This window comes from Trachypithecus francoisi, unplaced genomic scaffold, assembly GCF_009764315.1.
Source record: "Trachypithecus francoisi isolate TF-2019V2 unplaced genomic scaffold, Tfra_2.0 Lachesis_group17, whole genome shotgun sequence".
Lineage (NCBI taxonomy): Eukaryota > Metazoa > Chordata > Mammalia > Primates > Cercopithecidae > Trachypithecus > Trachypithecus francoisi.
The window spans coordinates 20,569,557-20,583,673 of record NW_022681462.1 but is presented as its reverse complement, the minus strand read 5'-3'; the positions used below and the strand labels follow the sequence as shown (position 1 = coordinate 20,583,673).

The following is a 14,117-nucleotide window of genomic DNA, read 5'->3' as shown; positions in this document are numbered from 1 at the left end:
CCTGTAATTCCAGCACTTTGGGAGGCTGAAAAGCAGGCGGATCACCTTAAGTCAGGAGTTCGAGACCAACCTGGCCAACATGGTGAAACCCCGTCTCTACTAAAAATACAAAACTTAGCCAGGCATGATGGCAGGTGCCTGTAATTCCAGCTACTCAGTAGGCTGAGGCAAGAGAATTGTTTGAACCCGGGAGGTGGAGGTGGAGGTTGTTGTGACCCGAGATCGTGCCATTGCACTCCAGCCGGGGCCACAAGAGCGAAACTCCGTCTCAAAAAAAAAAAAAAAAGGTAAAAGGGACACAAAATCTTTGTGATCATTTTCTGTGAGTTGGGGTAGCTAGCTGACCAGGTTGTGTCCCAGGAGATAAAGCATGTTTGTGAATATGACTCACTCCCTGGGGAAAAATAAGCCAAGATCTCCAAAGGAAGTATTTTCTCTGAAAGCCAGAAAAGCCAGTTGCAATGATAGAGCAAAATGGAATTTTATCCTAGACCCCAAATATAAACACTATATAGTTCTTTTTCTTTTTTCTTTTCTTTTTTTTGAGACGGAGTCTCACTCTGTCACCCAGGCTGGAGTGCTGTGGCCGGATCTCAGCTCACTGCAAGCTCCGCCTCCCGGGTTCACGCCATTCTGCCTCAGCCTCCCGGGTAGCTGGGACTACAGGCACCGCCACCTCGCCCGGCTAGTTTTTTGTAGTTTTTAGTAGAGACGAGGTTCCACCGTTAGCCAGGATGGTCTCGATCTCCTGACCTCGTGATCCGCCCGTCTTGGCCTCCCAAAGTGCTGGGATTACAGGCTTGAGCCACCGTGCCCGGCCAAACACTATATAGTTCTAAGAAAATAACAGTGCTGATGTGGTGAGATGTGATAGATCTAAGTACAGAAGAGGAAGGAGCTGAAGACTCACTTTCTCGGCTCCTTTTCCTGCCCAGCGGGTGAAGGCTGGGCAAGGGGGAGGGGAGGAAGCCAGGTCATGAGATGGTGTGGCTGTGGAATCTGTGGAGACCACGTGTGTTTCCTCAGGAGATTCCCTGTTCACAGATACAGGTATGACTCTGGAGGGACTACAAGTTGAGGTCTCAGGCTGACCACCTAGCTCTCCACAGCACTATTTTTTGAACCAAGAGTTTCAGAGCTATAAAGTTTATCATGCCAGAGATGAAATCGGAACACACAAAAATTTGGCATTCTGAAGACATTTTGATGGTTTATGAGAATCATGGGATAGAATAGCAGAAGGAAATAAAAGTTTGAGGTTGAGGAGTAAAGATCGAATATGGGACAGTAGGAATACTAGTGTTAACAGATAGTATCCATTGTAACCTAGCTAAGAGAGACAGCAGGCTCCCAAGAATTTGCACTGGCCGGGTGCAGTGTCTCACGCCTGTTATTCCAACACTTTGGAAGGCCAAAGCTGGAGGACTGGTTGAGCCTAGGAGTTCAAGAATAGCCTGGGTAACATAGTAAGACCCTGTCTCTACAGAAAAATACAAAAATTAGCTGGGCATGGTGGCGCATACCAGTAGTACCAGTTACTTGGAATAACAGTACCTGTTATTCCAGCACATTGGAAAGCTAAAGCTGGAGAATTGGTTGAGCCTAGGAGTTTGAGACTACCCTGAGTAACATCAGACCCTGTCTCTACAAAACATACAAAACTTAGTTGGGCATGGTGGCACACACCGGTAGTACTAGTTACTTGGGAGGCTGAGGAGGGAGGATTGCTTGAGCCCAGGAGGTTGAGACTGGAGTGAACTGTGATTGCACCACTGCACTCCAGCCTCCAGTGACAGAGCAAGACCGTGTCTCAAAAAAAAATAAATAGGCTCTAACAGCCATTGCAGTACATTGAGCTCCATAGAGACAGCGCTGGGGCAAGTGAGAACCGGACAGGCACTGGGCGACTCTGTGCCTCACTGAGGAAAAATAACTAAAGTTGGGCAAAGAGATCCTAAGAAGCTAAGAGGCAAAATGTCATCATATGCATTTTTTGTGCAAACTTGTCGGGAGGAGCATAAGAAGCACCACCTAGGTGCTTCAGTCAACTTCTCGGAGTTTTCTGAGAAGTGCTCAGAGAGGTGGAAGACCATGTCTGCTAAAGAGAAAGGAAAATTTGAAGATATGGCAAAGGCGAACAAGGCCCATTATGAAAGAGAAATGAAAACCTATATCGCTCCCAAAGGGGAGACAAAAAAGAAGTTCAAGGATCCCAATGTGCCCAAGAGGCCTTCTTTGGCCTCTTCCTGTTCTGCTCTGAGTGTGGCCCAAAAATCAAAGGAGAACATCCTGGCCTGTCCATTGGTGATGTTGCGAAGAAACTGGGAGAGATGTGGAATAGCACTGCTGCAGATGACAAGCAGCCTTATGAAAAGAAGGCTGCGAAGCTGAAGGAAAAATATGAAAAGGATATTGCTGCATATCGAGCTAAAGGAAGCCTGATACAGCAAAAAAGGGAGTTGTCAAGGCCGAAAAAAGCAAGAAAAAGAAGGAAGAGGAGGAAGATGAAGAGGATGAGGAGGAGGAAGATGAAGATGAAGAAGATGATGATGATGAATAAGTTGGTTCTAGCGCAGTTTTTTTTTTCTTGTCTTTGAAGCATTTAACCCCCCCTGTACACAACTCACTCCTTTTAAAGAAAAAAATTAAAATGTAAGGCTATGTAAGATTTGTTTTTAAACTGTACAGTGTCGCCGGGCGCGGTGGCTCAAGCCTGTAATCCAGCACTTTGGGAGGCCGAGACGGGCGGATCACGAGGTCAGGAGTTTGAGACCACCCTGGCTAACACGGTGAAACCCCGTCTCTACTAAAAAATACAAAAAGCTAGCCGGGCGAGGTGGCTGGCGCCTGTAGTCCCAGCTACTCGGGAGGCTGAGGCAGGAGAATGGCGTAAACTGGGAGGCGGAGCTTGCAGTGAGCTGAGATCCGGCCACTGCACTCCAGCCCGGGTGACAGAGCGAGACTCCGTCTCAAAAAAAAAAAAAAAAAAAAAAAAAAAAAACTGTACAGTGTCTTTTTTTGTATAGTTAACACTACCAAATGCATCTTTAGATAGCCCTATCCTGGTGGTATTTTCAGTAGCCACTAACCTTGCCTTGTACAGTATGGGGGCTGTAAATTGGCATGGAAATTTAAAGCAGGTTCTTGTTGGTACACAGCACAAATTAGTTATATATGGGGATGGTAGTTTTTTTCATCTTCAGTTGTCTCTGATGCAGCTTATACAAAGTAATTGTTTTGTTAACTGAATACCACTCTGTAATCGCAAAACAAAAAAAAAAGTTGCAGCTGTTTTGTTGACATTGTGACATTCTGAATGCTTCTAATATGGTTATTTTAATTAAAAATTAAAAGGCCGGATGTGGTGGCTCATTTCCGTAATCCCAGCACTTTGGGAGGCGAAGTGGGCGGATCATTTGAGGTCAGGAGTTCAAGACCAGGCTCACCAACATGGTAAAACCCCATGTCTACTAAAAATATTTAAAAAATTAGCCAGACGTGGTAGCTCATGCCTGTAGTCCCAGCTGCTCAGGAGGCTGAGGCAGATGCTTTAACCCAAGAGATGGAAGTTGCAGTGAGCCAAGATCACGCTACTGCATTCCAGCCTGGGCGACTGAAAGACTCCGTCTAAAAAAAAAGTGCTCTATAGATGTCTATTGAATGAGTGAATAAATGCATTAATGAATGGATGGGTGGTCTCTCTAATCCTGAGCTTGCCATGACAAGCCTGGAGAACAGAGATCTAGCCTATACCCTCCTTTTAATGGATTCCCCTTCATTGTAGGGTTTCCGCAAGGAGACAACTACTGTTCAAAGTATAGCCTTGGGGCCGGGCGCGGTGGCTCAAGCCTGTAATCCCAGCACTTTGGGAGGCCGAGACGGGCGGATCACGAGGTCAGGAGATCGAGACCATCCTGGCTAACACTGTGAAACCCCGTCTCTACTAAAAAATACAAAAAACTAGCCGGGCGAGGTGGCGGGCGCCTGTAGTCCCAGCTACTCGGAGGCTGAGGCAGGAGAATGGCGGTAAACCTGGGAGGCAGAGCTTGCAGTGAGCTGAGATCCGGCCACTGCACTCCAGCCCGGGCAACAGAGCGAGACTCCGTCTCAAAAAAAAAAAAAAAAAAAAAACAAAAAAACAAAAACAAAGTATAGCCTTATACTGTTCTGCTGAACTGATCTGCTTACACCTTACACTGTTCAGTGGCAGATGGTGAGGCGTGCAGGGTCTATGGGCACTGGGGAATTTAAAAGCAATCTTCAGTCACCAACAAAATAGGGCCTACTAGTTATGTGGTAATGCTTGTACACTGAGTTTGTCACGTCCTTATGACAAATTTGGACCAAGGTTGTTGGTCTGAGACAAGACCCAGTCTACCCAGAAACTGCATGGGGCCTTCCCCACCCCAGATACCTTGAGTCAGTTCATGCCTCCATGTTCCTGCGATTCTCTTTGCCTGGAAGAAAAACTCCCCATCATTAATGGGAATGGGTGATTTTCTACTTGCTTTTGAACTCTATTTTATAAGCTGACAGTTTTCTGAGATTCCCAAGGACAAAATGTAGCAGTTTCCCATCTGCGGGTTATCTTACATTTTTAAGTGGCAGACCTGTGTTTCAAGCCAGGATGTCCTGACAGGAAACCTGAATAATATATTGCTCTTTCTTCCTGCTGGTGTGTTTTGGGTGGATGTGTGGGAGCCACAAATGTGCAGTAGCTTCTTGCTGCTTCCAACAGTCTGTGGTGTTCATTATCTTCTGGTTGGGGTTTTCCTTTGAGAATAAGCCAGCAAGGAATGAATGTCGAGGTATGGTTCCTGGTAATGCTGTGCGTGTGTAATGGGGAGTGAGCATGCTGCCTCCACAGAGTCTTCTGCTCCGTGTGCCTAGTGAATTGAACAACGCTCAAGGGAAGACATGTTCTGGCCCAGCATTCTCTGGGGAGTATATGGTATGGTTCTAGACACCTGAATCTCTGCCAAGCTCAGTGTCTCTCAAAATGACTTGCTTTTAGACTCACATTTGATTTGAGCAAAATCTTTCACTGAACACACCTGGCAGACATCTCAAATTTCCTGCACATTAGCCAAGGAATTCTAGCTAATGAAAGCTGAAAGCTGTGACACTGTTATGACAAAATTAATACCCTGAAAGGCTCATTAATGTTATATGAATTACATTACCTGGAGTTTGAACTTTGGCCATTATCTTTGCAGTATAAAAGCTATTTCCCCAAAACCTTAAAAAAAAGAGAAAAAAACCCATTCCCATAAATCATATTTCCGACCCATAACTCACCATGAAAATGTCCACAACACAGTGATATAATTGATACCTTGCAAATGGCTTTTTAAAAACAAAACAAATTAGACCAGGCACTAATGACCTGGCTTGATGACCTGAAGGTATCCTAACACGGCTGTTAGAGATTTAAGGGCAGAGGCTGAGTCTCGGTGTTTGTTTCTGTCTGGAGCACAGGGCCTCAGACAGTGATGGGTACATATTGGGTGTTGATTAACAAGTCACTGAATTACTGAATGGAAATTTACTGGTGCTCACTGCACCACTAGACTCCACACACAAACAGACCTGCCCCGTGGGATTCTTCACAACAGCAAATATTTTATGAGAGCTGTCACTCCAAGTTGATTGGATGGACAAAGTGAAACCACAGAATTGGGCTTTAAAACCAAATAGGTTTACTCTGCTAAATTTTACAACTGGGTTCTTCTGCTCCGGGTGGAGGCTCGGACAAAATAACTTCAAATTTGAGGTTTGTAATTCTATGAAAATACAGGGTTTTTTGTTTGTTTGTTTTTTGTTTTTGTTTTTTTTTTAAAGACAGATGAACCCAGCAGGCAAGCTGGCAGGAAGTCTGACTGCAGTACTTGCCTGAGAGGATGACACAGGCCAAATGAGAGAGAAGGAAAACAACGAGGCAGCCAGAGCTAGTAAAGCACTTTGCAGAGTAGCTGCAGAGCTTTCCAGGATTCTCTGGAAAAAGGAAGAAAAGGAGAGTAAAGGGCAGGAAGAGGATTGGTTAACAACTGGATTCAGAAATGCCGACGAGTGGATTTGCCTATTGGTTTTGTTTCTCTAAGTCAGGGATAAGGAAAGAGGGTACACTTGGCCTGGCGCTGCCTGCTGGCAGGGCTCCCTTCCCCAGTCTGTGCTGAAGCCATCCTTAGAGCTGCCAGGGTGTCCCGAGGCCTGCTGCCCTGTGCAACTCATTGGAAAAGGGGACAGACTGCCCTCCGAAGATGTCTAAGGCACATGGTACAGTGGAAGGAAGGGACAGCAGCTTTGTTTAATGTCATGTTGCTTAAAAAATGTTTATATGCATTTGCTTTTTTGAACAGGTAGTTTATATGGTTCAAAACTTAAAAAAAAAATGAAAAGATGTACATGTCTCCTGTCCCTGTCCCCCAAATGCCCAGTTCCCCTACCCTAAATAGAAAACCCTGTTATAAGGTTTTTATTTATCCTTCTAGGCCGGGCGCGGTGGCTCAAGCCTGTAATCCCAGCACTTTGGGAGGCCGAGACGGGTGGATCACGAGGTCAGGAGATCGAGACCATCCTGGCTAACACGGTGAAACCCCGTCTCTACTAAAAATACAAAAAACTAGCCGGGCGAGGTGGCGGGCGCCTGTAGTCCCAGCTACTCTGGAGGCTGAGGCAGGAGAATGGTGTAAACCCAGGAGGCGGAGCTTGTAGTGAGCTGAGATCCGGCCGCTGCACTCCAGCCTGGGAGACAGAGCCAGACTCCGTCTCAAAAATAAATAAATAAATAAATAAATATCCTTCTAACATTGTTTTTCTGCACATACAAGCTAAAACAAATCTATACCCTTCCTTACTCCATTTTAACATAAATAGTGCCAGTCTGTACACGTTCTACACGTTTGTTGGGTTTTTCCCCCACTTTAACACTCTATCTTGGTGTCATTTCCTTATCGGTATATGACAATATCCTCATTTTTATCTGTCTTTGTGGCTGCAGAGTATTACATTGTGTGGATGTACTGTAATTTAACTGGTTCCCATAGAGGGGTGTTTAGGTGTTTCCAGTCTTTTGGCATTACAAATAAAAGCATGGACTTTAGAGACATGTGCTTTCAAACCCCAGTCCCGACGCCTACTAGATGATTGACAATGAGTCTTAATTGCCTCCTCTGTAAAGAGGAATTTTTTGTTTGTTTGAGACAGAGTTTTGCTCTTGTTGCCCAGGCTGGAGTGCAATAGCGCGATCTCAGCTTACCGCCTCCTGGGTTCAAGCGATTCTCCAGCCTCAGCCTCCCGAGTAGCTGGGAGTACAGGCATGTGCCACCATGCCTGGCTAATTTTGTATTTTTAGTAGAGACAGGATTTTGCCATGTTGGTTAGGCTGGTCTGGAACTGCTGACCTCAGGCGATCCACCCGCCCCGGCCCCTCAAAGTGTTGGGATTACAGGCATGAGCCACCACGCCTGGCCAGGAATTATTTTATGTTTATTTCACCTGTCCCTTAACATTGCTGTGAAAGACTCATATACAAAGAACTTGAGAAATCCTAGGTGCTCAGTGAAAACAATACACCTTGCAATGAAACATACTCAAATTTATTCTTGAAAAAGAGAATACTGATCAGGAGCCCTGGCTCATGCCTGTAATCCCCATGCTTTGGGAGGCCAGGGTCCCAAGAAGGACTGCTGGAGACAGGAATTCAAGACCAGACTGAGCAACCGAGCAGGACCCTACCTCTTCAAAAGTAAAAATAAAAAAATTAGCCAGGCAACGTGGCACATGCCTATAATCCCAGCTACTTGGGAGGCTGAGGCAGGAGGATCTCTTGAGACCACTACTGCACTCCAGTCTGGGTGAAAGAGCAAGACCCTGACTCTAAAAAAAAAGTGTTTGATTGTTTTTTGAGACAGTCTTGCTCTGTCACCCAGGCTGGAGTGCAGTGATGCAATCTCGGCTCACTGCAACCTCCACCCTCCGGGTTCAAGTGATTCCCCTACCTCAGCCTCTCGACTAGCTGGGATTACAGGTGTGCAACACCACACCTGGCTAATTTTTGTATTTTTAGCAGAGAGGGGGTTTTGCCAGGAGGTGGAGGTTGCAGTGAGGCGTGATCATGCCACTGCACTCCAGCCTGGACAACAGAGAAAGACTCCGTCTCAAAAAAAAAAAAAAAAATGTGGCTCCTGACAAATTGTTAACATGATTCACTTTATATTTCTATTGACAGCATCTTCTATCCACTTTCCTACATAACCATCCTTCACTTGGGTGAAGACAGTCTCTGTGATCACCTGAGTCTTCTCCTCTCCAGTTATGTCACACTGCTTGTGCCTTTTTTTAATTAATTAATTTATTATTGTTATTATTATTTTTTGAGATGGAGTCTGGCACTGTTGCCCAGGCTGGAGTGCAGTGGCACAATCTCGGCTCACTGCAAGCTCCGCCTCCCGGGTTTACGCCATTCTCCTGCCTCAGCCTCCCTAGAAGCTGGGACTACAGGCGCCCGCCACCACGCCTGGCTAATTTTTTTGTATTTTCAGTAGAGACGGGGTTTCACCATGCTCGCCAGGATGGTCTCGATCTCCTGACCTCGTGATCTACCTGCCTTGGCCTCCCAAAGTGCTGGGATTATAGGTGTGAGCCACTGTGCCTGGCCTACGCCTTTTATTTATTTATTTATTTATTATTATTATTATTTTTTTTGAGACGGAGTCTCGCTCTGTTGCCCAGGCTGGAGTGCAGTGGCCGGATCTCAGCTCACTGCAAGCTCCGCCTCCCGGGTTTACGCCATTCTCCTGCCTCAGCCTCCCGAGTAGCTGGGACCATAGGCGCCCGCCACCTCACCCGGCTAGTTTTTTATTGTTTTAGTAGAGACGGGGGTTTCACCGTGTTAGCCAGGATGGTCTCGATCTCCTGACCTCGTGATCCGCCTGTCTCGGCCTCCCAAAGTGCTGGGATTACAGGCTTGAGCCACCGCGCCCGGCCGCCTTTTATTTTTTATTTTATTTTATAGTTGTTTTCAGACGGAGTCTCGCTCTGTCACCAGGCTGGAGTGCAGTGGCGCAATCTCGGCTCACTGCATCCTCTGCCTCCCAGGTTCATGCAATTCTCCTACCTCAGTCTCCTGAGTAGCTGGTACTACAGGCATGCACCACCACGCCCAGCTAATTTTTGTATTTTTGGTAGACACAGGGTTTCACCATGTTGGCCAGGATGGTCTCAATCTCTTGACCTGTGATCTGCCCTCCTCAGCCTCCCAAAGTACTGGGATTACAGGCGTGAGCCACCACACCTAGCCTGCTTGCTCCTTTCAAATCTGTTGATAAAGTAAACCTCCTGAATTGAGATCATCCCAGGACCTCACTGCCTTGAACATGCTCAGTTCCTCCTCTCTTCCTCACAGATGATTTCTCATAGGACCAAATTTTGTCATCCTTGTTGTCCACATCTCAATATTCTCCAGGTTATGGCTATCTCTATGCCTCTTGCCCTCCAAAATGAGACCACAGGCGGGGCACAGTGGCTCACGCTTATAATCCCAACACTTTGGGAAGCCAAGGCAGGCAGATTGCTTGAGCCCAGAAGTTGGACATCAGCCTGGGCAATGAAGTGAGACCCCTTCTCTACCAAAAAAAGAAAAAAAGAAAAGAAAAGAAAAGAAAGAAAGAAATAAAAGAAAAAATATATATATATATATATTTATATATATTTTTCAGGCCACCACGCCCAGCCTGAAAATAATTTTTAAAAAAAGGGGAGACACAATCCTCCAGAGAACCATCGCATTTTCCCAGAAAGGTGACGCTCCCAAGTGCACAGGGACAGAAAGTAGACTGGTGGTTGCCAGGAGCTGGGTAGAAGGGGATGAGGGAGGAGTTGTTTCATGTGTACAGAGTTTCAGTTTAGGATGATGGAAGAGTTCTAGAGATGGATGATGGTGGTGACTGCACAACCATGTGACTATATTTAGTGCCACTAAACTGTACACTTAAACAATTGGTTAAAATAGGGCTGGGCGCGGTGGCTCACACCTGTAATCCCAGCACTTTGGGAGGCCGAGGCGGGCAGATCACGAGGTCAGGAGATTGAGACCATCCTGGCTAACACGGTGAAACCCTGTCGTACTAAAAATACAAAAAAATTAGCCAGGCGTGGTGGTGGGCGCGTGTAGTCCCAGCTACTCAGGAGGCTGAGGCAGGAGAATGGCGTGAACCCGGGACGTGGAGCTTGCAGTGAGCTGAGATTGTGCCACGGCACTCCAGCCTGGGCAACAGTGCAAGACTGTCTCAAAAAAAAAAAAAAAGTTTTCCCTGACTGGAAAATGCATGCTGCCTTGCGGCAGAGTCCTGGGCATCTGTGAGGGCCTGCACCGACCTCTGAAGTATCTCTATGTCTGAGAGAGTGCAACAATAAACAGCAAATGAAAACATCATGACAGGTTGAGAGAGAGACTGCAGAAAAAAAGAGCTTTTTTCCTCCTTTTATGAGAAAGGGGCCCATATTTTCATTTTCCCCTGGGTCCCGAAAATTATGTAGCCAATCCTGCTGGCCGATAAAACATTCCTGACGGAGGTAGCTAGAAGTCTAAGAATATTCTGGGGGTATTGTGGCTTGAGTATGTCAGCCCTGTCCAAATGTAGAACAATGCTGGGGGCTATTTCAAGCTACATGAAATGTCAACACCTGTGGTAAAGGACTATTAGCAAAGCTAATGTGCAGAGTCTGCACACATGACAAGGAAAAAGTCAACTTGCTAGGAGAGGTTTGTTGGCTGTTGAGCTTTATCTGGACAAGGGAAAAAGTGGGTAGAAAAGGCTCTGGCTAGTTCCTCCTTGAACCAAGAACTCAGCTCTTTTCTCCAGATAGTCTGTGGTCAGATCTAACAATGGAAACTTCAGGAAATCTTGATTTAAAAAGAGAAGGGATCTCCCCACACTTTTTTCAATATTAGGTGTCACCAAATTCTGGCTGCTGATCTGTTAACAACAACAAAAAATGTCTTTTGTTTATTTTTATGTCTGATTCCAAGGAGAGTTGAACCTATTTAAAGTGGGTCTTGCTTTAAAAAAAAAATCACTTCAGATGTTTATTTCTTTTGAATTTTCTATTGGTATTCATTTTCTTATTTATTTGCAAGCACTTCCTACATAGCAAGAATAACAACATTTTGTTTTCATATGTGTTGCAAATAGGTTTTCCTGGTTTGCCTATTGTTTTTTAACCTTGCCCCTTTGGAATAGCCCCAAGCCACATCATCTGATGAGAATGGAGGTCACCCTAACAGTGATACTGCAATATCACTAATTCAATAACCACCAAATTTACTGCTAATAATCGCCAACATTTACTGAACATGCACCATATGCTTCATGTGCCATTAATTCACAAAATTACCCTATAAAGTAGGTACTATTTTTAGTATCATTTTATAGATGAAGAAACAGAAATAGGAGAGGCTAAGTAATGTGTCTAGTCACACAGCCTAGTAAGGGATGGAACGTGGGGCTTGAACCCAGCCCTGACTCTTAAGTCCAGTTTCTAACCCTGCACTGTCCAATACAGTGGCCACAGGTAGCTATAGAGCACTTGAAATGTAGCCAGCCTTATTTCAGAGACCAAATGTAAAAATAAGAATGTGAGATATCTTATTATTAAACTTTTTTTTCCAACAGGGTCTTGCTTTGTCGCCTAGGCTGGAGTGCAGTAGTGTGAACACAGCTCACTGCAGCCTCAACTTCCTGGGCTCAAACGATCCTCCCACCTCAGCCTGCTGAGTAGCTGGAACCACAGGTGTGTGCCACCATGCCCAGCCTCTCATTATTAATTTAAAAATTGGGGGCCGGGCACGGTGGCTCATGCCTGTAATCCCAGCACTCTGGGAGGCCAAGGCGGGCAGATCACGAGGTCAGGAGATTGAGACCATCCTGGCCAACATGGTGAAACCCAGTCTCTACTAAAAATACAAAAAAAAAAAAAAGAAAATTAGCCGGGCATGGTGGCAGGCGCCTGTAGTTCCAGCTACTCGGGAGGCTGAGGCAGGAGAATGGCGTGAACCCGGGAGGCGGAGCTTGCAGTGAGCTGAGATTGTGCCACTGCACTCCAGCCTAGGAGACAGAGCGAGACTCCGTCTCTAAATAAATAAATAAATATTGGCCAGGTGTGGTGGCTTAACGCCTGTAATCCTAGCGCTTTGGGAGGCTGAGGCAGGCATATCACCTGAGATCAGGAGTTCGAGACCATCCTGACCAACACGGTGAAACCCTGTCTGTACTAAAAATACAAAAATTAGTCCGGCATGGTGGTGTGCCTGTAATCCCAGCTACCTGGAAGGCTGAGGCAGGAGAGTCGCTTCAACCCAGGAGGTTGCAGTGAGCCAAGATTACACCACTGCACGCCAGCCTGGGCAACAGAGCAAGACTCTGTCTCAAAAAAAAAAAAAAAAAAGTGGCTACTGAATTTTTTTTAACATGGTTCCTTTTATATTTCTATTGACAGCATCTTCTTTTTTTTTTTTTTTTTTTTTTTTTTTTTTTTTTGAGGCGGAGTCTCGCTCTGTTGCCCGGAGTGGAGTGCAGTGGCTGGATCTCAGCTCACTGCAAGCTCCGCCTCCCGGGTTTACGCCATTCTCCTGCCTCAGGCTCCCGAGTAGCTGGGACTACAGGCGCCCGCCACCTTCCCCGGCTAGTTTTTGTATTTTTAGTAGAGACGGCGTTTCACCGTGTTAGCCAGGATGGTCTCGATCTCCTGACCTCGTGATCTGCCCGTCTCGGCCTCCCAAAGTGCTGGGATTACAGGCTTGAGCCACCGCGCCCAGCCGACAGCATCTTCTATCCACTTTCCTACATAATCATCCTTCACTTGGGTGAAGACAGTCTGTGTGATCGCCTGAGTCTTCTCTTCTCCAGTTATGTCACAAGGCTTGCTCCTTTCAAATCTGTTGATTAACTGAAATCTCTTTGCTTCCTGGTTTTGGTTTTCTTAGGTGAATTGAGATCATCCCAGGACCTCACTGCCTTGAACATGCTCAGTTTCCTCCCCTCTTCCTCACAGATGATTTCTCATAGGACCAAATTTTGTCATCCTTGTTGTTCACATCTCAATATTCTCCAGGTTATGGCTATCTCTATGCCTCTTGCCCTCCAAAATGAGACCACAGGCGGGGCACAGTGGCTCAAGCTTATAATCCCAACACTTTGGGAAGCCAAGGCAGGCAGATTGCTTGAGCCCAGAAGTTGGACATCAGCCTGGGCAATGAAGTGAGACCCCTTCTCTACCAAAAAAAAAAAAGGAAAAGAAAAAAAGAAAATAAATTTTTTAAAAAGGGGAGACACAATCCTCCAGAGAACCATTGCAGATGTCCCAGAAAGGTGATGCTCCCAAGTGCACAGGGACAGAAAGTAGACTGGTGGTTGCCAGGAGCTGGGTAGAGGGGAATGAGGGAGGAGTTGTTTCATGGGTACAGAGTTTCAGTTTAGGATGATGGAAGAGTTCTAGAGATGGATGATGGTGGTGAGTGCACAACCATGTGACTACATTTAGTGCCACTAAACTGTACACTGAAACAATTGGTTAAAATAAGTTTTATGTTATGTACATATTACCACAAATACAATAAAAGAAATGAAGTTCTCATACGTGAAAAGATTATGCTAAGCGGCCGGGCGTGGTGGCTCACACGCCTGTAATTACAGCACTTTGGGAGGCTGTGGCGGGAGGATTGTTTGAGTTCAGGAGCTAGAGACCAGCGTGGGCAACATGGCGAAACCTCATCTCTACCAAAGGTATAAAAATTAGCTAGGCAGTGGTGGCGGCGCGCCTGTAGTCCCAGCTATTCGGGAGGCTGAGGTGGAAGGATCACTTGAAACCCGGAGGTGGAGATTGCAGTGAGCTGAGCGCCACTGTGCTCCAGCCTGCGCGACAGAGCGAGACCCTGTCTCAATTAAAGAAAAAATAATAATAAATAAAAAACATTATGCTAAGCAAAATAAGACTGACACAGAAGGACGAGTATTGTATGATTCCACTTATACAAAATGCCTATAATAGGTAAATTCATTAGACAATTAGAAAGTGTATCAGAGGAGGTTGGGGGGATGCTGAGGGGAGGGGAAAAG

At 45.9% G+C, this 14,117-nt stretch overlaps 1 pseudogene; it reads left to right on the top strand.

Moving 5' to 3' along the window:
* The first annotated feature begins 1,753 nt into the window (after positions 1-1,753).
* Positions 1,754-2,639, top strand: LOC117062939 (annotated as a pseudogene).
* The last annotated feature ends 11,478 nt before the right edge of the window (positions 2,640-14,117 follow it).